Raw genomic sequence first — 27,671 nt, forward strand, 5'->3', positions numbered from 1 at the left:
TTACCTAGTATCTTCTCTACTCTTCTGATGAGAAGCATAATGTTTCGAAATTTCTTGGAATAAAGCGTTCCCTCTATGCTCCAACTAAATGTTTATATACACTTATTCAATAAATAAGCCATTCTATATTTACCAATATATAATTCTTGTGAATTTATTTTCCAGTCTTATTTTTTCCTATATAAGCGCTAATTAAACTTGTTGAGCTTTATATTATCCCAATAATTCTCCTCTTATAGAATTGAACTTACTTGCTTCTTCTAACTCACTAAGCTATATATATATATATATATATATATATATATATATATATATATATATATATATATACATATACATATATATATATAAGTTAACATCTCTATGTATCTGTATGTGTACATTTCGCCCGTGCGTGTGTGTGTGTGTGTGTGTGTGTGTGTGTGTGTGTGTGCGTGTGTATGTGTGTGTGTGTGTGTGAAAAAACAACGAGGGGAAAAATTGCGTTTGTATTTTTTCGAATGTTCCTAATTTATTTCGACGTCAACTAGACAAATTTTAATTTTATATGCTTTACCTATCTTTCCCTTGTCGTTAGTGGCCGGAGTTAATTGATACACAAGAAAATTACTATAGGGCGACTGGTATGATGCCCTGAACGAATCAAAATACTATCTATAAAACCTCTTTGTTTCCATAAGACTATACGATTAATGTAGGCGCCTACAGAAATGCTTACATATTTACCAATATTGTACAAAAATTGTATTTGAAAATTTCATCTTTTTACAGTATTTCTAACGTCGCTAGATGAACGTACTCATTACGTTTACAAGGTCTATCTTTTCTTTTAAAATATTCAAGTTGAATTAAGTATTCCTTGATGAGTGTTTATTACCTGTTTATGAACTAAAACTAAACACCTCGCTAGGAATACCTCCCCTAAAAACAATTATCTGTTTAGATAGAGCAATTAGTTATCTTTTCATTGATAATATTTATTTGTTATATAGTTGTTTTTATAAACATTGTTTACTGGGGTTTTTTTTTTTGGTAATTTTTAGGCGAAAGTACAAATACCTACACACCCCTCATATTTTCTTAATAGCTTACAAAATCATATTTTCTTAATAGCTTTCAAAATCATTCCGTTATTTTTAAGCACAACACATTCTCAATCAGACAGCGCTTTTTTCTGTTCTAACAGAACAGTAATATTTTCTTTTAGTTTGTAAAGGATATCATCCAATAATTTTTTATTTATTTTATTTTCTTATTTAAAAATATTTTTAAGACGTTGAAAGTACTTAACGAGCAGTAACGTTACACATTTTTATGAGAGATAATTTCAATTAATTTTTAACAGTAATTGCGTCCAATACAGTTATATTTAGAAGTGCATAATATGCGAGTATCTTCCTTGTTATAGCATTTGCTTTGGGAGAAGTGGGTAAGATAATTAAACTGTATATATATATATATATATATATATATATATATATATATATATATATATATATATATATATATATATACGTTCGAAAATCGCTCTGCTAGTTTGTGCTCTATAAATCGGCGTATTGTAATTTGCGTATTGCATTATATTTAAAACAAAAATAATTCATTTGTTATAAGATATTATGATCGAATTATTTCCTATGTAACATTACCCATTTACATGGATTGCTTGGTTGGTTGGTTTTGTTTTACGGCATATCAACCCTTTTCGGGTTATTTAATGCCGAATCCAAAGATTTTGAAGAATTTTTTTTTAATAGAATATATTTGTTGTTTTCACGTCGGTTTCTATTTAACCCATAGTTGGGACCCTAACAGGTACTACCACTCCGCGTCAGAGTGGACCTGGGAGCAATGGTAATTAAAGGGTGGATCAACACTCCCCAAAGCCCACAAGCTGGGGTCTCACCAGTGGATTTTGTTTAAGGTCATATCCAGGACCTCCATTGAGGGACTTTTACCCTCTGCAGGAGGGGGGGTCAGCGTATTCTAATGCCCCACCGACAGGGCCCATTTACATGGAGTATGTTGATTTGTACTTGTTGATTCCATAAAAAACCTATCACGATCACGTGTTAATTGTAAAGTTTATATTGAAAATAACATTTAAATAGATTAAATATCATATAAAATATTCTTCATAGATTTGTACATGTTAAGGCATTTTCTCCCCAATAAAAATTGTTTGATATACTTGCTTTTAACTCTCCTTCCCTCACTCTTACTATATATACCTACTTCTGCGATGCTGATTAATAAAATCATCCCTACTTTTTGACTGGTGTCTATTCTAATGCACATCTAAACCATCATATTAAATTCGTTCTTACTGACGGCAATTTAGATCCGAATAAACCCTATATTTCTTTTCCGTGATGGTGTGTTATATTCTCAGAAATAAGTTAATCTCGCGTGTTTCTCGTATGTCACGAGATGTAAGGTCAAATGATGATCTCCTTAATCATGACTCATCTGAACCTTTTCTCGCCGTAGATGGATAAGTTTACAATCAACGTGATCAATGTCATGGAAATTATCAATAATACAATAGAAGGAATTATTTTTGTAAACACCGAAAAGGAAACATCTTGAAATAAATATTCTAGGGATTATGCATTCACTAATAAGTATCAAAAGTCAAATACTTTTCTTTTATTACGCTTACTATATCAGAAGAACTAAGTCTCTTTATGTGTGAATTCGTTCTATATATACTCCGAAACGGCTGGGCCGATGTTCATGAAATTTCACACGAAGTTACTGTCTGTGACATGTTTTCATTGTATGTACGATCCGACCGAACAGACCCCCAGGATATCATTATACCATCTTTTGAATAAAGACATACTACATTTGGATAATAACTATAAACCCAAGAAAGGAATAGTTTAGTATCATGTACGACCCAATAGCGACATCACTTATGTATTTATTTTGCATTGTGTTTTCGTGGATCAGTATATTCTATTTCTTAAAAATGAGGATAGAAGGTTATAACATAATACAAACATTATATTGGCGTATCTATATACCACTTTTATATTCAATATCTATATACTACTTTAATATTTAATATCTATATACTACTTACATATTCGTAGTATGTTATCGTCTATCATTTTTTTATTAAATAGGTTCTCCCGATTTATTTAAATTTTTAAGCTGAAAACCCTGATACACATACGTACGTACGTTACAATTATTACGGGATTAATATACACATGATACGTACTACACTATTAATATATAAATAATAACGTGGCCTTGCTATATAGTGAAAGGAAAATATCATTGCAAAATATATGCATTATCTTCAAACATTTACTGTATTTCCTATTTGCGGAAAAGCATCGACGTAATACGGTTAGTTTCATAATTTTCCTTAAGCTTCCGGTTAAAATTGTGTATTCATATACATATAAAAACAATACCGTATGTGTTATTTTCTGGTTCACGCTTACATCTGGATTGTTTTATTGTTACGTACTTCCATTTATTGTAATAAATAATTGTACCAAGAATTCCTCAGAAGTTTTAGTTTACGTTTCGACAATAGCTGATGGCTCTCAAATCATGTAATTTTTTAAAAGAATATTTGATTAAGAATTCCTCGTAACTTTGGGTATGCTTTCGATTATAGCTGATAGCACTTAAGTCATCTAATTTTATGAATAATTTTACCAATAATTCTTCATAAGTTTTGGTGTCGATATCGAGTATAGCTAATGCCACTCCAATAATCTATTTTTTTTAAATAATCTTATCAAGTATTCTTCATAAATATTGGTTTCGGTTTCGATATTAGCTAATGGCACTTTCGTAATCTTTTTTTTATAAAAAAATTTCCTAAGTATTCTTCATAAGTTTCAGTTTCGATTATAGCTGAGGGAACTATATATATATATATATATATATATATATATATATATATATATATATATATATATTCATAAAGTTGGAATTTAGTTTCGATTCAAGCTGATGAATCCAATTCATAGATATATATATATATTTTTTAATTTTTGAAATCGAAATTTTATAATATATTAAATCGATAGAAACTTAACACTATAATAACAATACATACGAAATATGCAAGAATTAAAATATATTATTTAAGCGTATTTTACGACATGGCTGAGCTGGGCGTCCCTGTTAGCTTTGATAAATACTTTTGCAGTTTTAACAAAATAGTTACATTAATATCAGGGCGTCTCCGTTTACGCTGAATATCTGCATCAATAAATTACATATGATTCATCCCCCTGTAGATTTTCCACAAGTCCTGCTAGTATGTATTAATTATTGAATCATGCAAATCGTTGAATGGATTTATTAGAAAGTTTAAACAGAAAAAAACAATTATTTTTTAACGAAGTGTATAGATTGAACAGATATAATTATTTTCTTGTTATTGTAGAACATAGTACCTGGACCCATGAAGGGGTTTTATATGATGTGTTTTGCAGTTGCAGCGTGAACATTGTACCTATGCTAATATTTATTTGTGCCTTTAATCTGACCAGTTTCCGCGAACACCGATCTTTAAACATAGCATGGGCAAAATGTACACAAATTTCAGAGAAAGATCGGGAATCAATGTGGCTTCATCTGTAGATGACGCGATTTCAGATTGACGTTTGGGTAAACGATGGAATTCCGATGGACGAGTATTAAGAGATTGCATATGACAAATATCGATTCACTTTATGTGACCTGCTTTCTTGATAGATCGTTTTAAGGTCTGCTTTTGCCACTGTAGACGTGTGGAGTTTCAAAGTAGTACAGCGGTCAAAGAAGAGATTCTGCACCCACACACTCATACACCCCCTATGCATACATTATATATATATATATATATATATATATATATATTTATATATATATATATATATATATATATATATATATATATATATATATATGATAGAACGAAAAATGTGCCGTCGTAAAGATGCCAACATTACAGTTTTATTTGAAAACTTTTACTGAAAAAAATCAATAACGGTAACTTGATTATGAAGTAGAGTTGACATCTAATGAATTTAGCCGCCTTCAGCCTTAATTATCCCCTCTATTTGGATCGGGAACTGAAAGCATGCCTTTCCAAAAGCAGCCGCAGAAGCTCAGCTAAATGCAGCGGATTTAGGCTGCCTTTGGTGTTATGGCAGATAATGTTGGTTATGTTTTCAACGTATGACCAATCGAAGTATTACTGTGACTGTAGATCGACGGAGAAGAGGGGAGATGATAGAAGGGTACCAAGTCGCAGCACTTCTTATGAAGTCGGGTCTAGGTCTCTTTGGATTTCTGGATCGGTGCCGAGACAGGGCTTGCTAGCGGCCACCTGATTGCACTAAGATGTCATCGCACTCTTCAACACATCCAGGACCACTTCGATGTTGACTTTCAAGCCGACTTTCAGGATGTGAGGTGGCATGATTTGTTCCTCATTTGAAACCACACTAAAGACCATAACAATCGTTCTGTTGTCATAATTTGGATCATGAGTTGTACAGGGACCCATCAACTATCTCTCCTCTTGAATATTCTGTCACTTTCAGACATGATAGAAGATACTATCGCTCTTGGGATTTGTACACAACCGTCCAAAAAGTAGATGGTATGTAATAAAAAAAAAACGCTGTTCAAACGGAAATGGAATGTCGTCGTTTCCATGGCAACAAGTGTATCGTGCACACTGTCTATGTATATGAAGGGAGAAGGAAAAATAATATAAAATTGCACTTATAAAATTTATTGAATCGATTTAGTATCTCTTTCTAAAAACCAACCTTAACCTCAATATTTAATATTAAATTTGTAAATCCCCTGAAGACAGATGAATAAAGCATGTTTAACTCTACTTAAGATTAAATAAAAAGTACAAAAGAAAATAGACTTGAAAATGTTTGTGGAAAGTTCTTATAAAAATCACAAGTAATAAAACGTTTTTCGAGTAGCCAATATTTCATCAAAATCCTGAAGGAAGTCTTTATAAACAGATGTATATATATATATATATATATATATATATATATATTATATACATATATATATATTATATATATATAATATATATATATATATATTATATACATATATACACATATATATATTATCTATATATGCATATATATATATATATATATATATATATATATATATATATATATTCGAGTCCCCAAATAGTTTTTAACATTCTAACCTGGTATTCATCCAATAGAATTAACATAGGAATGAAACACTTTTAATCGAATTACATGCAAAGTCATATACTGCCGATATATATATATATATATATATATATATATATATATATATACATACATATATATATATACATATATGTACATGTATATATGTATATATATATGTATACATATGCATATATATACATATATGTATATATATGTATATATATGTATATATATATATATATATATATATATATATATATATATATATATATATATATATATACTAGCAAAAGTACCCGTCGTTGACTCGGTTCAAAAACAGCCTACTGAAAATGGACTTTGATTTATGAAAGTATGACAGGTTATGAAAAGGAAGGGTTGTAAATTTTAATTGAATTTGGGGGTATCAAAACCAAAACCAAATATGATGAAAATAAAAATAAAATAGATAAACCCCATAATTTATTATACAATACGTGTTCATACTGAAACACTTATTGCAATATTCTGTGGATCTATATAAAAAAAAACCTGTTAAACTTTGTGACATATGTCCATTCTATGGAGGTCAGGTGCGAACGAACACGCCATAATTTTTTTATACTATATGTATTCAAACTGAAACATAATTATTAAAGTATACTTACGCAGATAGATATGAAAAGTCTTTATTAAAGTTTGTGCTTATTTCCATTCTATGGAGACTAGGCGCGACGCAGACCCCACAATTTTATTATACCATCCCTATTTAAGTTAAAACATACTTATCAAAGTATTATTATGTGCATCTATATCAAAAACACTTGTAAACGTTTTTTTTTTTAATTTTTTAATTTTTTATTCCCATACTTTGTGGACCAGGCGCGAACGCAGACCCCACAATTTTGATGAACCACTGTCTGATCAAAGATACCCGTTGCTGTGTCTCGATAAATTTTCTATCATTATATGTAATCAGTTTTTTAACATAGTCAACCATATAGGAGCCTATTCCTGACCAGACACTCACAAACACTTTATCTATGAAAAAGGAAATAACGATTTTTGTGAGTTTTCCAATATTTTACAATAGTAGTTAAATAAGTTATATTTTTAATTTTTGATTTTGAATACATATTATTTTTTACATATACATAAAATTAATTAAATTACAGACGTACAAATGTTAAGGTACGCGAAAACTTAATACACACTTTAGCAATTTTAATAACAACTAAACAAAATGCCGACTTCGATTATTAGAAAAAAATTATTCATACAAGAAAAACAGCTTATTTGCGACAATTATGATGAAAACAGTCCATAGGGGAGACTACTTAAATATTGAAAAGGTCTAAAAGCGTTGTTTGTCGGGTTATTGAAAATAGAAAAATAAGGTTTACCATTCAATGGAAAGTAAAACATCGGACCGACCCAGAAAAACGACTAAAAGGGAGGATAGGAAAATCACTCGATCATCTTGTTCTGGTCGTTTTAAAACTTCGTCTTCGATATCCCGGGACTTTACACCCGAAACTGGACACAAAATTTCCCGACAAACGATGTCACGAAGATTAGAGGAAGTTGGATTATTTTCAATGAGTCCAGGCCGAAAGCCTTTGATTACTATTTAAAATAAAAAGGGCAGATTTTTATTAACCGAAAAACCTTTGTTTTGGGAAGAGAAAAATGGGGAAAGGTTCATTTTAGTGATGAATCTAAATTCAATCCTTTAGGATCTAACAAAAGACCACATATCAGAAGAAAAAATGGAGAAGAAAACTGTCACCTTAGGTCGTTTAAATTACAGTAAAATTTGTAGGACGCAATATAATGGTATCGGGCATGATATCTTAAAAAGGAACTGGCATCCTTGTGAGGATTCATGAAAAAGTTAATGCCCGAATGTACAGAGAATTTATTAGAGAACATGTGCTTCCTAATCTTTCTGATTCTGATATCTTCATACAAGACAACGCACCGTGCCATAAAGCAAAAATAGTTTTAGAAGAGTTAAATAGATCCAATATTTGCGTTATGGATTGGACAGCTCGGAGACCCGACCTAAATCACCTCGAAAACATTTGGAAAAGTATTTGTGATAATATCACAGACCCCTCCCAAAAAAATATTGATGATTTATGGGAATGTATAAAAAAACCCTGGAATAATATCTCACTTATACACGATTGGTAATGTCTTTCAGAAAAAGGATGTTATAGTGTGATTGAAAACAAGCTTTTTTTTACAGATTATAGAAAGGATTTTTAATTTTGTCATTAATAATTTCCTCGTTCCTTAAATTCTGGACAACTGTAAATTAATTAAATTTGTTTAGATGTAAAAAAAAAAAAACTAATATATATTCAAAATCAAAAATAACAAAAATATTTTTCATTTAACTATCATTATTAAACATTGGAATATTCACCAAAATATTTTCTTTTCCTTTTTCATAGATAAAAGTGGGAGCTATTAAAAAAAAATTGATCGACCGTTTTTAACTTTTGGACGCTACGGTATATATATATATATATATATATATATATATATATATATATGTATATATATATATATGTATATATGTATGTATATATATATGCATATATATATATGTTTGTGTGTGTGTGTGTGTATTAAGTTAGGTATATAGTATAAACGATTTACTATAGAAATTAGATGGTCTGACTGAACTTATACATTCAATACGGGAAAGTGTCTTCTTTCTACTGCAGATATTGTTACCGTAAGACACGGAAAAATAACCGCATTGATTTGTGTCAGACGCACCGATGTATAATAAAATACTTCCACGCAGAAAAAAATTGAACTTATCAACATTCACCGGCGTTCGTTGGACATTTACAAAGCCGGTGTAATTAAAGTCAGAACAGTTAGGAAATCTGTGTGTTATCTTCAGAATGGCATCACAAATGCGAATGAAAAAAATGCGCTGCAGATATTTACAACTGAGTCGTAAAAAGAGATTTAAAAAAGTGCATAAAGTATCGGGGTGACTATATAGAAAAGTAACTTCTGGGAACAAAGAGTTCCTGTTTTAAGAGTATGATCTACGTCTTCGCAGGTATTCCACATTTTTTTAGAACGACACTTTCACTTACAATTTTCGGACTGTTTTTCTCATATTTTTTCGTATTACAACGAAGTTACCACTGTTTTGAAACTTTCACCTTCGTGTGCTTTTGTAGAACCCCATAGCTCCTTCTTGAAGTCAACTTTTCTTAAAAGTACTCCTAACATACCAAATAATTGAGAAAACACATCATCACAAGCGAAAAAATAATGTTATATACACTGTCTATACATAGTCGACTGTTATATGTTAAAGTAGATATGTGATAAAATATTCAGTAGAAAGTGTAAACGTGTTTCTCAGTGGGTGTTAATATCGGCTAAAACAAATAATCACACCTTTAATATCGATGGAATTGAAATTATAACGACCCTTAAGTGTAGCTATTGTATAAACGCCCGGTGGGAGCGGTTGGTCGATTGGTTGATTGGTTGGAGAAAGACAATCCAAAACAACTAGAACCTCACGAAAGACAAAACAAAATTAACGAGGCGTGTCTTTGCTGGAAGGAAAAGCTTTTAGAAACGCACGCAAATGACAGATGAGACGGAGGAGTCCGAAACTTGGTCTAATGTAACCCGATCGTGTTCAAGAGAGTGTACAGAGTACGAATCCTGGTCGCTTTATAACGGACTGCAAAACATTGTATGTGCGCACTGCGGACGGTAGACGAAGGGAAAATGTGTCCACGTTTTGGAACGAAACGATACTTCACGCTCAATTGATTATATCACGTTTCGGTGAGGATCACGAACCGCCTTGTCTATTTTGCAATCATTTATGAAAACCGCTGAACCGAACGATGGAGACATAAATAAACAGACGATACTGAATATCGCTGATATAGAACGTGTGTTCAGGTTATGGTGATCGCACTACGAAGTATATTTCTAGTTTGCGGCAGTGAAACAGATATTGAAGTTTACAGTGTATTGCGCTCCCTGTTTGAAAAAAAAAACGTCTTTTACAATCTGGCGAACCATTTTCGAATTGCGTACTAGCAGAATATATAAAACATGTGGATGAGGCCAATACATAAATAAAGAAAAATTAAATAGAGTTAACAGTCGCAATAGGAAAGAGTACGATAAAATTCTTTTTTGCCAAATTTCAATCTTTGTTCATCGATGCAATGTTGCATCCCTGCCTGTTTTATAAGTTAACTGTTGTGCCTTTTTGTCGTACCTATTCTTCTCCTCTAATATTTTCTTCTTTGAACTTCAGTTCTTTGAATTGGCTGCCCGTTTCCTACATTCATTGTTGTACGAGTAGATATCTCCATATTTTATTCATATATTTGCGGACTATCATCTTCATCTTTTACAACAACTGTAAAGATGATGATAATAGTCCGCAAATAAATAAAAAAATATACAAATTACTCATCTAAAAAGAATTTCAATAATAAAACATCTCCATGGCAATCTCTCCACCGTTTCCTGTTTGACGTCATCCTAAATAGTATCCCCTGTTCTATAAGAAGAAATGTAATTGATCTAAAGTTAAACAAAGACTTAAAATTAAACGAACACGGAAGTTACATCCGTCGTTTTTTTTTTACTCTTTATGTAGCGTCATGCTTTATAACTTCATGTTTTTCCCAGAAGCTTGTCAAAACACGGGACCTCTCCCAGACGAGAGCCATCCATCCCGATTGATGCCAGATGGGGATCAGAGCGTTGATGATGTAAGGATAGGAGTTTGGTTTTGGATGCATTAAACATAACCAGCCACATCTTCCCCCCACTGAACCACGCGCTCGAGATCAGAGAAGTGAGAATCAGAAAGAACTTTGTCATTTACAGCCTTTGACGTGTTGCCGTAGATGGTCGTGTCATCAGCATAAATGTCAACGTATGATTTAAGTATGTGTTTAGGGAGGTCATTGATGTAGATTGACCCCCGAGGGACTCCAGCATTTATATTGCAGGCCTCCGATTTTTGTCCATCTACCACTACTCTTATGAGCCTATCGAAGAGAAATGATTTAATGATTGAGAAAAAATTTCCAGTTATACCGTAGCTGGAAATCTTGTGAAGAAGACCCTTACGCCATACCTTGTCGAAGGCTTTTGATATGTCAAGAGCAATTGCCCTAGAAAGGAAGCCTTTGTCAAGAGATTCACTAATCCTGTGGGATATAACCGTCAGCACATTTGCGGTAGATCTTGCAGAGCGGAAACCATATTGTGTGTCACAAAGAAGATTATTCCTGCTGAGGTGGTTGAGTATTTCTCTATTTAATATGGATGCTAGCAACTAACTCATAACACACAGGAGACATTGGTCTGTACTGAGAGGGAGATGACTTATTACCTGAATTCTTAAATACAGGGCAAACTAATGAGGTCTTCCAGGGAGTCGGAAAGCACTTTACCTTAAGGCAGCGCTTTAATAGTTTCGTAAGTATGGAGGCTAGTTCTGGTTGAAGGTTTTTTAACACTATAATTGGGATGCCATCAGGGCCAGTTGCTTTAATGGAATCTAGGTTTTTGAATAGCTTGGCGACCTCATGCACGGATATTTGTATGTTACCTAGCTTGTTCTGTGTTATAGGAGGAAATATTGAGAGTTGCTGGCCTTCCTCGCCTAGGGTAGAATTAGCTGCAAAGTTTTTTGCAAATAGTTTGGCCTTGTCTGATGCTGACGAAATGACCTCTGGTCCATTGATAATGGTTGGGATAGATCGCACACTTCTGTTCAGGATCCTATTTGTTATTTGCCAAAACTGGTGGGAATCAAGCCGCTGATCAGCTACCTTGGATTTAACAGACTGGGCATATAGCTCTCTTGCATTTATTATTACTGTTTTACAGTGATTGCTGGCAGTCCTGAAAGCAGCTTTAGTCTCAGTGCATCTATTACGTTGGTAGCTATGAAAAAAGTGATTTCTGTGCGCGATAGCAGCAGCACATTCAGGGGAGAACCATGGCTGGCTGTTAGGTTTTTGTTGGAATTTTTTAGAGCTTCTTTTTGGGCACGCTGTATTAGGTCAGCGTGCAGCTTTCCAAGGGCAAGACATAGGGAATGAAATTGCTGAAAATACAACCAATACTTCAGATGTTAATCGGGATACGTTCTCTTCCAGCTTTTCTAATATCGTCAAATACAATAAAGATGAATAATATATGTTTTTCATATTCGTCGAAGTAAAACCCTAGAAAACTGTGTGTTCGTCCCTTGTGTTGTTCGTTTTGGTATGTACTCTGTCATGAATGCTAAATACACGAGACAACTTAGAGCCGATCACCCAATAGATTATGTTACATGCGCATTTAACACGTATTTGAGAATCAAAACACGCATAAAATAAACTCCTCCATGTATACCCGTAAATATATGAGTATGTTATATTGTCCACGGATAATACAACTTAATAGTTTTAGAATAGCTCACAGCTCGTAATATATAGAATAGTATGCAACACGGCCTATTATTCTAATAATTTTTGTTCTCTAATAACTATCATTTCATTCGCTCATTCTATCGTCTAATACATCAGTAAAAACATAACGCAAAAAATACATAAATAGACGATTAATTACGTTTATATGAAATACGACTGTAAACTGTTTAAGAAAGTTAATTAAATATATATATATATATATATATATATATATATATATATATATATATATATATATATAAAGTAACCTTCTCCGTATGGTTGCGAATTCGTTCCCTATAAACTCGAAAACGACTGGAACAATATTTATGAGATTTTACACAAGGGTTCTTTATTTGCCTTGCAGTGGTCTTAGATATGTGTTGTGCCAATATAACCTCAATGAGTATCAATAATCGATAATCAAAATAATCCGAAAAAAGAAGTAGCAGGTAGTTATGACCAAATAGTCTACCAGCAGAAATATATTTGATAAGCTTTATTACAGCAAAACCCGGAAAGGCATAGGATATAAAATCAAGAGTAAGTTTGTGCTTTTTTTTAATATGGCAGAGACGCGTTAAAAATGAATGTTTCTGTTTAACACACATTTTTAAAGTACTTGACTTTTTTTATTTTAAACTTAAAATAACACCATTATAACCTCGGACGTAGTAATTCCAGGCTTATAAAATCGACATTAGATTGATTGATATGACTAGGACGCATTCTGTTTAGAGCTCTATAGAAGCATAACGCTTCTCTATTGTATTTTAAAATATTATGACAAGACAATACATAAAAAATAAGTTCATAGAATCAGCAATGTAAACATCTCTAGTGTAATATAGACAACATTACAATGGACACTTAGTAATTGCGAAAGGTAAGTGAAGCTCCCTCTAGGTGCATCGTGATGCGTTCCCAAATAGATCAGGCAATCGATCGATCAGGTTGAAAAATAGGCTATTTCATCGATATATATATATATATATATATATATATATATATAGATGTATATATATATATATATATATATATATATATATATATGAATTTATTCAATAATCCAAGTTGGAAGCCCAATTTTAATTCCCCACGCGTAGATTAAATTTAGCGTTTTCTTTTTCAGTAAACACCCCGGTAATTATCTCTCTTTAGGTTTTATATGTTTGAGAACTATTAGTTCATATATATATATATATATATATATATATATATATATATATATACACGTCTGAGTGCACAGTGTTGCCCAGCGTTGCCCAGGTGTTTGAAGTGTGTTTTGAGAAAAATGATTTGAAGTGTGTTTTGATGAAAAAAGCTATGTACAACTTTATTATTTCATAACAATTATGAGAAAAAATAACGAGAATTAAGTAAAACATAAGCCTCTTTAGGCAAGGTCATTATTTTTTTAATATTCCCTTTTAACTCGTCCTTGTTTTGCTGATGATTAATAAATTATACATAACTTTTCTTTATCTTTATATATATATATATATATATATATATATATATATATATATATATATATATATATATATATATATATATATATATTGGTCAAAAGTTCAAGCAGTTTGAGTTAAGTCAATTTAGTGGGTGGAGAGAGTTTGAGTTTATTTGGAACATGTTTTTATGGGATTCTATGACATTCCTTCGTTTTTGATGGGTGCGTATGTGTGTGTAAGTGTGTGCTTTTTAAATACATTTTTCTGTCGTCGGAACTACACACATAATTTATATATATATACATATATATATATATATATAGATATATATATATATATATATATATAAATATTCTTTAAGTAAGCCCCCTATATATTTATAAATTAATAGATTGATAACACATATTTATTAAACGATTCTAGTATATCGTCTCCAGTCCTATAATAATTTTTGTGTGTGTATTGATATTCATATTAAGAACCCTTTTTTTATTTATTAAAAATACCTTGTCACATATATGTCGTAGAAAGTGCATCGACGTGCAATAGCTCTAGATAATTTGCATAATTTTTAAACATTCATTTTAATATATTCCCTATAAGTTTTTACAGTTTTCTTGTGTGTGACTACTAGCCAGTATGCTCGGCTTTACCTAGGTGTTTGGAGGTGTGTGTTGCGCAAAAAAAGTGGTAGTGGGCAGGCAGGCAGGCAGACTTGAACCTATGACGCAAAGGCGATAAAAAAGTGAAAGAAAATCGGACGTCTTACCGTGACTCCATGACGCGACCGGAAGTTCGGGACGTTAAAATTAGTCAAAATCAATCAAAAAGAAACGATGACTTGCAAAATTTCCTCGCAAAAAATCGAGCCCTCCTTGTAGGAAACATCCAAGTTGAAGGTGTTGGATTAAACGTTTTTAGCCAATTTTTTTTTAATCGTCGTCCGAGACGTTGTGCATCAAAACGATACCAATTTTGTGAAAATCCGTTGCTTCTGTCGAAAATGTTAGGCAGACGTACATATGATGATAATTGCAACGTCTTTTCAGACGAGTGCCACTCCCTCAGACACGAAGTCCATGACCCCAAAAATGACTTCCATCGCCACAGGACCATTTTAATAGACAAATGCCTGGGGGAGTATCTATACACAGATGATATTACAGAGTCTTAGCTTTGTAGGACAGCTAAGTCTCTCTCTCGGTTCAAAATGTTGAGATCCAGCAACAAGCAAGAGTAAGATAGCCAGCGACAAGTTAAACTGCAGACCAGCGTAATGCGGGTACTGGTCTCCTGCTTTATGTTTTTTTTAAATAGATGTGCTTACATACATACATACATACATACATACATAACTATATTTAAACAGACAGGTAAGAGTTATATGATAGATTACGTTTAGTTATATTCATGCAGGTATTCTACATGATTTATACTGGCGTAATATTTGCTTTAAAACCTTATAGTAAGCACTAACTTCTTTCTATATAAAGTGCCGGAAAAAATAAAGTCCACACTTGCATTTTTTTTTCAAAAACTGCAATTTAAATTAAATTTAATGTGACTGTTTGAACAAACTATACCTCATTGGATTCGCCGTTTATTCTTCGATAATTTTTCATGTGTCTATTTGACATTTAATTGAAATATTCTAGTGTGCACGTCAATAACTTCAAATTGAGGAGGCAAAAAGAAAGTCCGCAGCAACAGCTTCACTTTAAACCAGCTTAAATAATCACCCCTAAATCAGTTTAAAATATCCACCAACAGGCAACAAAAATTTTCCCATCGTAATTGTTGTTGCTCCAGGTTATACAACGTAACATTTAGTTCATATGCCACGACTTCTCTTAGTGATCATCAGGAGGTCATTAATCTCCACCTTTCTGGTTTATCCAATCGAGAAATCGGATACAGATTGAAATGTGATGAGAAAACGGTAATAAAATCTGTGCAAAAGCACCAAAACACCGGCAGTTCGTGATGCCCTAAAGTGGCCGTACTAGAATTACTTCTAACTGGGAAGACAATGCTACCAATGTCCGTAGAAGAAACAGATTTGAAAGTGCTCCTTAAATCTAACAACAGTGCAATCTTGTTAAAAAACTGCTCTCTTTCTACTGTTACGAACAGATTAAAGGAATTTAATTTGCAAGGATATGTTGCAAGACGCAAGTCAAGGATTTCTGTAAAGAACAGAAAGCGCCGTCTGGAATTCTATCAGATACAATGAAGGTCATTACTCTTCATATTGGTCAAAATTGCTTTTTAGCTACGAAAGCAAGTTCAATATGCTAGGCAATGATGGTGGACAGTACGCCCATCGAAGGAAAGACGAAGAATTTTTCCTAGGTGTTCAGTTTAAACGCTGCAAGATGGTGAAGGTTCAGTTTTGGTGTGGGGCATTATTAGTACCAATTATCCAGGACCTATGGTCCACTTGCAAGTTCGAATTAATTCAACCAAGTACATTAGTATGTTGACTGAGCATTTTCTACCATACTTTAGTCGGAATTGGGATGACAATTCCATCTTCATGCAGGATAATGCTCCCAGTCACACAACGTGCAATGTTATGAGGTTCATGAAAGAGCATGATATTCCGTGTCTGTATTGGACTGCACAATCTCCATAACTCAATCGTATCAAGAACGCATGGCATTACATCAAGCAACAGCTAGACAATGCTAAAATTTTAAATTTGGAACAACTTTGGACAAAAATTAAAGAAAAGTGGAATGCTCCTTCCCCGGAGTATTGCTGCAGTTTAATTCAAGGAAGTCCTAAAAGATTACAGGTTGTCAAATTACAGAAGGGCTATGCTACTAAATATAAACTAGTTTATTGTGTTCCTGTTGTATTTGTGTTGCATTAATATTCTGCAGTTACATTTAAACAACAATTTTCAATTGTGCGGACTTTCTTTTTGCCTCTTCAATTTGATGTTATTTTTTTAAATTGACGTGTGCACTAGAATTTTTCAATTAAAAGACAAATATGAACAGGGAAAATTATAGAAGTATAAAAGGCCAATCAAATGAGGTGTAGTTTGTTTAAACGGTTATTATAAATTTTGTTTAAAAATGCAGTTTTTGAAAAATGACAAGTGCGGACTTTCTTTTTGCCGCCCGTGTATATCAATGTATGCGTATATATTTTTGCTTAACAGATTTTGCTTACTAAACTTCTGCCAGTTTTGTGTCTACAGACATGAAACTTTATATATAAGGAATTCGAACCTATTCAAAACTTTATATTTGGGATTTAGTCGAGGAAAATCGGTGCTAAATTGTAAAAATAAAATTTTAATGCAATTTCCAAGGTGAATGTCAAACGGCATAGCGAATATGCACGCATAACCTAGTGGCCATTGTTTCATATTTTAATTTTCAGCCTTGCAACAAACATGTCTTCATAGTTCAGGCAATAATGTCAAAATGAAAAATAAATCGTAAGCCGAACGTTTGTATTTCGATTCTAGGTGGTGGCGCTTATATTTCCTTCCGTGACGTCACTTTGAATGTTAAGTTAGAATCTCCACCAGATACTACTTTTTTATTGTATGCGTTAAACATCTATACCGTTATTTTTTAGCCAGTATGGAAATTTTCTTAAAGTAGATAGGCTACTACTTTCAAATATTACTCCAAAAACACAATAGTAATATAGCATAATCGCGTTGACCATCGAAGTTAAGCAAGGTTGAGCCTGGTTAGTATCAGATAGGTGGACCTTTGGGAATTCTAGGTGCTGTATGTGTTCTCCGCTTATCTCGGCATTTTTTTCCAGTCGTCTTATACATACACTTCACTTGCCACTGGTATTTAACGATGTCGACTCAGGAGATGTGTGGTTGGAGATAGCGTATCTCCAGCCACAATAATTTCACGCGCATGAACCATTTTTGTGGGTATCCATAGTCTGATAAAGACTGAAGTAGCCCTTTTAATATAGAATTTCCAGTACTTTGCATATCCTGATAGCACAGCGTCTCAGGGATTTAAACAAAGGATAAAGTCCCTTACTATCAGTTGGTTAATGTCACTTAAGTTAAAATATGTTACCTCCAGCACATATATTAGTGGTATGGCAACAGAAATATGTTTAAAGCTAAAACGAAAAAAATAATTGAGAAATGACTGCGAATAGTACATGAGGCAAAGTATACATCTTTTATAGATACCCATACTTAAACATACTTCAATATACATCTACATCCCCCAATTCTTTCACTACAGCCATAGCGATTTTTTTTCTTTTGTATATCGCTATGGTCACTCTTGAAGACCGGGAGCGTTTTCCAATTTTTTCTCCTTTTCCTCTAGGAAAAAAACTTTATACCCACCCTCATATTTATTATGCTATAGCTAAAAGTCAAACAACGCCTACGTATATGATTGAGTAACGTATAGCCATATACATCCATGCATACATTTTTAACGTACATGTTTTCAAAATAAACACTTATTCATGTAAATACATATAGACATACACGTATATATATATATATATATATATATATATATATATATATATATATATATATATATATATATATATAAGTAAGAATGTGTGTGCGGGAGGACATATCTCGCCCTACATACTCCACGGATTTTTTAACTACAGGTTTGAAATTTTGTATATAGGATATTCAGACATGTGGAAAGCTTCAATATATTTTTATTTGTGCACAAAAGGTATGTTAATGGGTCAAAATTGAACAATTGCTACGCAGTGATGATCAAATTTTCATCTGTTCATCAACTGTTTCAAGAATGAGCATACACGACCGCAAAACATAATAGCTTTTTATATTAAGAATAAGTAGATAGGAAAATACATTTTAAATAGTGTGTAAAGCTGGTCTAATTGCTATCGTACTTGACTCATTTTTTTTTTTGGGGGGGGGGTGCGATCTCAGCGCGAGTATTTATGTACTCACAAGCAGTGAACTGTTTAGACTAATAACATAATACTTGCATACACACGTCTCAGTTTCTTTCTGTGATTTATATTATTTTCTATAAAGAAATTTGATATGTAATACTGGGAAACGCCGGGTGCATCTATTAGCATACCTATCAATGTAAGTATGTGTGTGGGAGGACACTTCTCAATATAATATCAAACTAATTTTTTATCTGCAGATATGAAATTTGGTATATAGGGTATTCAGATATGTGGAAAATATTTTAATTATTTTTTTTCATCTCAGCAAAATAGGACCGCTAAAAATCAAATTTGAAAAATTTGTACTTAGAGGTCATGGAATTTTTACCTGCTTCCCAACTATTTAACTAGGGTTGAAAACAGCTTATAAAAGTCATAGCAAACCGGCCTTATGTTTACCGCACTTGACCTACTGTCTTTAAATTGTGGTTTCTATCTTAGCACTGGTGCTTTTTTTAAAACTTACACGTAGTTAATTGTTTAGAAAAAAAAACATGATACCTGCATGTGCATGTTTCAGTTTCTTTTCTTTTCTTTTTTTGTTCAGTTTATACGGAATTTAACGTTGCGTTTAATACTGGGCTACGCCGTAACTCGTTTCCTATTGTTGAGCAATTTACAGTTGAAATAAAGTCGTTCAATTAATCTCGCTTGCGCAGATCATCATATAATGATTAGATCACTCTGAAAGACGTTAAAAACCTTTTTAAAATTAATGTTTAAATTTATCGCGGTAAACGGTGACAGAATGGATTTGGTTCTTGCTAATGAAATCAGAGATGGCTTCGTTGCCGGGTTCGAATTTATCGACCGGTGTTAATCGTGACAACCTTCACTGATGACAATAGTCTATGTAGGTATAATTATTATAGTAAATAATTGTATATAAACATAATTTTCAGTGAAAAACCAAAACCCGGAATAATAATAATAATATATATATATATATATATATATATATATATATATATATATATATATATATATATATATATATATATATATATGCAATTTACATTTTTTAATAGGCTCATCATATTGTTCAGCCTGGGGATGGGCAGCCTGGTGGATACCAAATATATACCAGCTACCTCTGACATTCCAACTTAGAGCTCTTTTGAAAGACTTACGTTTCCATTACGTGCGTTTGTTTAACAGTGTATATTTGCCATGTATTTTTTATATATTTTTACCACTACAATTACAGGAATGGTAACGTTCGTCCTAGGATTCCAGTTTCTTTTATGTCCTAGGAAAATTTTAGTATTTCGTTATGTGTTCAATTTTATTTCTGTATAACCCAGCATTATCAAATACAGTTCTACTTAAGGTTGTTCTTTCTCATTATTCTTCACTATGACCATATCTAGTTTTATGGCTATGTTTTCTACATAACTGTATTCAGTAGTCATAGATAATGGTGCATGGCTTATATTTAACTGTTTCTTTCTGGATTTATACTATCTTAACCTGCTATCACATTGTATATTCACAATTTTATAGATGATCCAATGAGGATATTCGCACATTAAATTGTATCCAATTGTATAGCAAGTGTCCTGTAGTAGAACCTTATAAATTGGTGTCCGGGGATGCATTATCTATTTCTGTATAGCAGAATCTTGACTTTTTTCATTGTTAAGAATCTCATTATCTTAAAAGCATTACTCATGAAGCCTTGATCTTGGACAGCCATTATAACTGTCCCCCGATTACGGTGGAGCTATCCTCTTTGGTGCCAGTCTAGAGAACCTTCATTATTTATCTATCTTTCTGTCTGTTTGTCTGTTTGTCTGTTTCTCTCCCTAGAGAGAGAGAGAGAGAGTGAGAGGATAAGAGAGAGAGAGAGAGAGAGAGAGAGAGAGTGAGCTGAAACATATACCAATGTTTTTCTTTATAACTATTTTTTAAAAATATTTTTTTGTTTTTTTATAAAATACATATTATTGTAAATATATTTAAAATTAGAGCTTTAACAAGGCCCACTTAGCAATTACAAGACTTCGTTAAAATGGACAATGGCAAGCATTTACGATAGATGTTCTACTTCAGCGTTGACTCAATATACATGAAATAGAGAAACGAGAACGCTCAAACGTTTGTCCCGAATAGATCATATGATTTAACATAAAACAGCCGAAAATAATCGATATACCGTCAACAGTAAATAGGGTTAATGAATTAGTATAAAAATAAATTAGTCAACTCTGATCAAAAAGGAACCATATGCTTGCTTTTGTTCGCTATTAGCAAGCCGGATAGATTTTCCTTAAATATGATGTTTTAATTCATGCAGATTACGTTTTATATTCATAGAGAAAATTTTCTATCGATTAATATGAAAATATATTAATAAGATCAAAACTAATACATGTATATATATATATATATATATATATATATATATATATATATATATATATATATATATGAACAAATGATTAATAAAACATGTTAAAAACATCTTGAAAAAGAGTTAAAAACAAATATTTAATTTAGAAAAGGGAGCACAAGATAAGTGGATAGACCTTAATCCGCGGAGCTTCGAAGAAATACTCTTTTTCTCATCAGAGAGAAGGAATTAGCCAAATGCTGGATCGGATTTTGCATGTAAAAGTATTTAATGAAACCACAAGTAAGTCACATATCTTACTTGGTTAAAAAAAGGGTGAGGTAAGGGGAATAGGAAGTAAAAGAAAAAATGATAAAAAGATTTCTCATGAATGGATAGTTCGGTGAAGGGTAAAAACTCCAAGAATGGTAAAATCCAAACACGGTCGAATTAAAAACTTCACACACACACACACATACACACACACACACACATATATATATATATATATATATATATATATATATATATATATATATATGTGTGTGTGTGTGTGTGTATATAATTTGGATTTCATCAGCTAGAATTGAAACTAAAACATACAACTCCTCGCCCTCATTCCTACACCTCTGAGCAATTCCATGTATGATATATACATATATATATATACTCATCTGTCATACCTTTTTAAAAAGATGCAATCGCCTGATCGTTGAAGACAAGTTTCAAGCAAGTAAGCACACCTTGAAAATCAGCAGTTTAAAATTAATACTAGGAAGACCGTTAACCGGTGTTGCCAGGTTGACGCAACCCCTTCGTGATTTTTTTGTTGGCAGCCAACCCCCAACGTTCACATATTAATAGCGGCTTTCGGAAAAGATACCCCTAATTATCGAAAAGTACATGTCTTAGCCGAATTTTAATGAGATGTTTGTAATCAGTATAGTCGAAAACCTTAAAAAGACCTTATGTTAAAGAATCTTGTGGAGGTGAAGTTCATGTAAACATGTACCCACAAAAAAAAACAAAGTTATTATCTTCTGCATAGGGCGACGCTAATCTGATAATGTGTTTAATTTTTTCAGTAGGATTCTAATCTCTAGAGTGCGACGACAATAGGTTAATATGTTTAATGTTGTTTTGTAAGCGACGCTAATCGGTTAATATATTTAATTTTGTTTTGTTTTGTGTTTTTTTTTTCAGCTCGTTTGTAATATGCTCAGAACGACGCTAGTCGCTCATATGTTTAATTTAGTAAGTTTGTTTTAGCACGCTTTTCTTCTGTAGAAGACACAATATTGTATACTTCCTGGAGCGTTCGTTTACTTATCGTACAAGTGGATTCCGTAATATGCGAATAGTCAGGTATCAGCCTATCAAAATGGGCGGAATTTTAGAAGAGATAATTTAATATTTTTGAATTGAAAAATCAAAAGCCTATGTTATATATATATACATATACATATATATATACATATATATATATATATATAGCCATTTATGGCGTTGCAAGCATAATATTGTAGGAAAATATAGAATTTTAATCGGTCTACACCGGTAGCAGTAAGAGAACTAAATATTGACAGAGAATATCGGAATGTCTTCCTTTGTAGATGTGGCGATTGTAGATATTCCGATAGTGGTGGTGTTGCTTATCGAATGTAAAATAGCATTTTATTATCACAAGTGAATGTGGCAGAAATAATAGTCATAAGCTACGTAAGATAGTGACTGTCAGGGTAGATGTATTAAATTTGTATGTGATATCTCTTATTCAAACCTACGGTAATTTGCTCCCGAGGAGAATGTTTATGACCTCAAATTATTATATGGATAAATTGCAGGTATTCTGTCTCCTATCCCAAGATTGTTCCACTTGCCTCCATAATCACCTTATAATTCTTAGTATAGAGCGGAAGAAACACAACTATCGTTTTTCGGAAGTCTTTTGTAAAAGTCGACCGAAAAATAGAGTTTATTTCAAGATTATTACCGAACAAGCAGACAGTATTTAACAATTCCGAGTCGACATTGTATCCACCAATAAGGGGTCAATATGCTGTAAAATAAACAACCGAAGGTAAGCAATGAACTTATACTATAGCCGCATCACCCAATCTCTTTTATTCTGTTTTTATATCATTATCTATATTTTGTTCGCTAAACATGTTTATCCATCCCACCTCTTTTCTGTTTGTCCCTCTATCTCTCATACTTCAGTAACCGTATTTGTTTAACTTAAAAATCTATCCAACCGATATTTCCTCGATGTGATGAGTGGACAGTTTATGCAATTACGGTCACACGAAGCCAATGTAATGCGCAGACTTTAATGGCGTCTATGTTTGAAAATCAAACGGCCATAAACAAACAAATAAATAATAAATATAACAAGCCTAACTATTCTTAGATGCGTCCGTTCAATCCTTTCGCATACATATGCGAAAGCTATATCGCGCTTTAACGTGACTGACAAACGGGCATGGTATTTAAGGCACGGTATACCAACATATTGCCCTTACAAGAGATTTCAAACGTAGGAAAGACAGAATAAAAAAAAACAACAACTGTTCTGCTTTTAATTATTAAATATATGTGTTAGACGCACTAACGTGAAACGTATGCAATAGTTTACAATGTACGACTAACTAATTCTTTTACTGGTCTCCCTACATATAAAACAGGCAGCTCCAGATTAAACTAAAAACAACATAAGTGTTTTGTTAAATATGCCCCCCCAACATCGTATAGGCCATAATCATTCTTACGCATCGGATGTCGTTAGCTCACCGAAGTAAAGCAACATTTCCCCCTGTCCATATCAGAGGGTTGACCAGTTCGAAATGCTTAGCAATGTATGTAGAAGAACGTATAAACCTCTTTACGGTAACTGCAAAAAACACAACAGTCTCATCAACTCTGTCGGGGATATATTAGCTACTTGATACCGTTTCTGACTTCGCAATTTACATAAAATTTCCTAATTGTAGCAAGTCGATTCATACCACATCAGTACCATTTTAATAGTGTAGCAGTAGTAGTAGTAGTAGTAGCAGTAGTAGTGATAGTAAATCTGGAAGATTAGAAATAAGGTAAGGTAAGTAGGATTTGAAAAGTGGAATAGAAATTTGGCCAGATAAGATTTGTCTAGATAGCATGTGGGCATATTCCGGAAGGGACGACTCAGGCTAATAGTAATAAACTAAACCTTTCTAAACTAACGAGAAGATAGAAACTGGCGGAGGTTTACAACCTGAAATTTCACAGGGGCATACTTACGACCAGCAGAAGATATTGTCATATCAGTCACGAAATACCTAAAATTATCCCCTTGTGATTTTCGTATGAGATAAGCACACTGTAGGCCAACCTCGTGATTTTCAACAGATGAGAATGATTTTCGCATTTGCCATATTATAACCGTAAAAAAAAAACAGTGGAAAATGCCGATGTCAAATTATAAAAAAAAAAAACTAATCCTCAAATCAAAAATTATACTTACACTGTCCTAAAATACTTCGCGTGCAGACGACCACCATAATAACAATAAGAAGTGCAGAAGAAAAGAGCTTGAGCGAAGCCCAAATAACACTAAATAAAAATGTAATTTTATTATATTGAAAGCAACCTCGCTATCTATATAATTACTGCTTAACGTTGTTTCAAATGCAAGCATAGAGGAGGCAAACAGGTCCTGGTATAGAAGTGCTAGACCGCATCTATAATAAGATGCACGTTTTTTTAATATTTGCGTATGGCAAGGAAACTAATTGTTAAATTGTATACGACAAACACACGAAGATATTTTAGATTTAATCGTGACTGAAAAACAGAAATGCCATTCACTTTATTTATTTATTTATTTATTTTAATGCATAATAATTTTTTATTATTTTATTATCCGTAAAGCACTCTACAGAAAAATGATGCTAAAGTATTGTGCGTGAGAGATTTTATTTAAATACAAGCTGGATACCCGGCGTTGCCCGGTGGTACCATACGCTGAAACATACTATGTTTTTATTTGTGCAGATTGCGTATGTATAATTATAGAATAAAGCCCCTATTGAATGTTATATATTACAAGGAATAATTCCCCAATGGACTAATTCTCATACAAATGTAAACATCTGTGTTTGTTTACAATGTAATGGTAACTGATATTTGGGATTGGCGATGAATGCCAAGGAAACATCACTTCTGATAATTATTTCGTTTTAAAATATGAAAACGAAGGGGCGATTTGTGGCGGTTTTGAATGCTATGTCTTTTTTATCGTACATAAAACTACTTAATAATAAAAAATTAAAATAAAATGAACAAGGAACCATTCTATCTTTAGTCGACTACTTTACTACTAGGATATTTATTGAGATGTTAATAATTTATTGTTTTTTTGTAAATAAAAATTATTTGCTAGGATTTCATTGTCTTCCTTGCGTATATAATGCCAAATATTTCCCTGTAAAAATGATTTTTTTATCTATGAGAAAAAAAAAACATTTTTAGAATGAGATGTTTTCGAGTTTCGATACTTATTGGGTGAATTTCTGTACAAAACATATCTAAAACACTGCCAGACATAAATTAACTTTGTGTGAAATTTGAAAGAAATAGGCTCAGCCGTTTCGGAAATAATGAAGAAGAAAATCGCACATACACAAGGTGACTTTTATATAACAGTAGAGATCAGAATAATATACGAAGGTGAAACGTATGGCCGACTAAAAAGTTAGGTCCGACAAACAGAGGAAAGCCATATACAGAGATATATCGAAAAGCCGAGTATGGGTGACCACATATAGAGTTATAGATGGGAAACCATATATAAATATGGGATGAAATTAAACTTATAGACAAAGTAGAACGTTAACGAGTAAAACAACTTAAAGAAGCAGCGCATATACCCACGAAGCAGAATTAGTATATAATTCAATTAAATATAAATATAAATAATAGCCGCTGTTAAAAACAAATATTAAAACAATGCACTCATTTCAATTCGAAAACCCATCATTCATTTTGACTACTAACGGTTGTGGCTTATTCGAAAATATAAAAAAAATTTTTTTACATATCAAAATAGTAGCACAATTTTCTAATTGTAATATCTATGTGTCGTTTAAAAATCAAAGCATTGCATGTCATAAACGCATTGCACATTTAAAATTCCAAATGTACAAAAACATTGTTTTCTGTGGCAAAATTAGTAATCATGCAAATCTAAAAACAGGAATAGGTAAAACAAAATACCCTTCGCAATTCATACTACAATTGCCTCAGAATATACATGGGGTTATTTTATTTTTGAGTGATAGTCTTTGACAATTTGCAAATTGCTTGAAACTTCGATCCTATCCTAGCTAACTGAATGAGGAGATGCTACACCTGTAACGGGCTTCGTTCATAATTTAAAGCCGATTCCCGAGCTCGGCCACAAGTTTTCAGAGTTCGACAAGCGTTACATGCAAAAAGGTCGGGAGTAACATCGGCTGAGTAATTGTGAGAATAAACCTTAAGATAAGCCATGCAGTCTGAATGATTCAAATAATACTCAGATATTATTTTAAACTTATCCGTGACAGGGTGACGGGAACGTAATTTCAAACAGGCATTACACAGAAAAGCAAATCCTCTTATAGAGAATAAAGGTCGCATTGGAAATAAAACTTAATGCATTCTGCGTATTTTTATGAAAATATTATTAATTGGCAAACAAGACGTTTAAAGTAGGCGTGTCTAAGCAAATACAGTTTTATTTTCAATATAAACGCTAAAGAGACAGAATATTATATAAAACTACACACAGGAACCGTAATTTTAAACTTTAACGTTACAGACTGACGAAAATATAATTTAGAAATTCAAGCCTGACTACCAGACGAAGCATAGGTTAAAACGTAACCGTGTCAGATGACGAAGATATTACGCAAAATAAAACATGTTTCTGTTTTAATTAAGCCTGACAGACAGCCAGTCCAGCGATATTAACATTTTGCAGTTCTTGTAGGGAGATTTTGACGTCTTCCTAAAAACATCGCCTGATATTCTAAAGTGGTCACCTTTTGGTACAGACCAGTCTAAACATTGCTTAATTATCTAACAAAAAGCGGTGTGTCAACGTGATTTTGTTATATCAGACTGAAAAAAACCATCAAACTAACGAGCACTGTTTTGCAAAGTTAAGCAAGATAGACAACGTAAACATTTTTAATTCAAATTAAACCGTGACATACTGATGAACATATTTTTTTTAGATTTATTCGGGTATTATCGATGC

This window comes from Euprymna scolopes, chromosome 18 (assembly GCF_053919585.1).
Source record: "Euprymna scolopes isolate OS-2025 chromosome 18, ASM5391958v1, whole genome shotgun sequence".
NCBI classification, from domain to species: Eukaryota; Metazoa; Mollusca; class Cephalopoda; order Sepiida; family Sepiolidae; genus Euprymna; species Euprymna scolopes.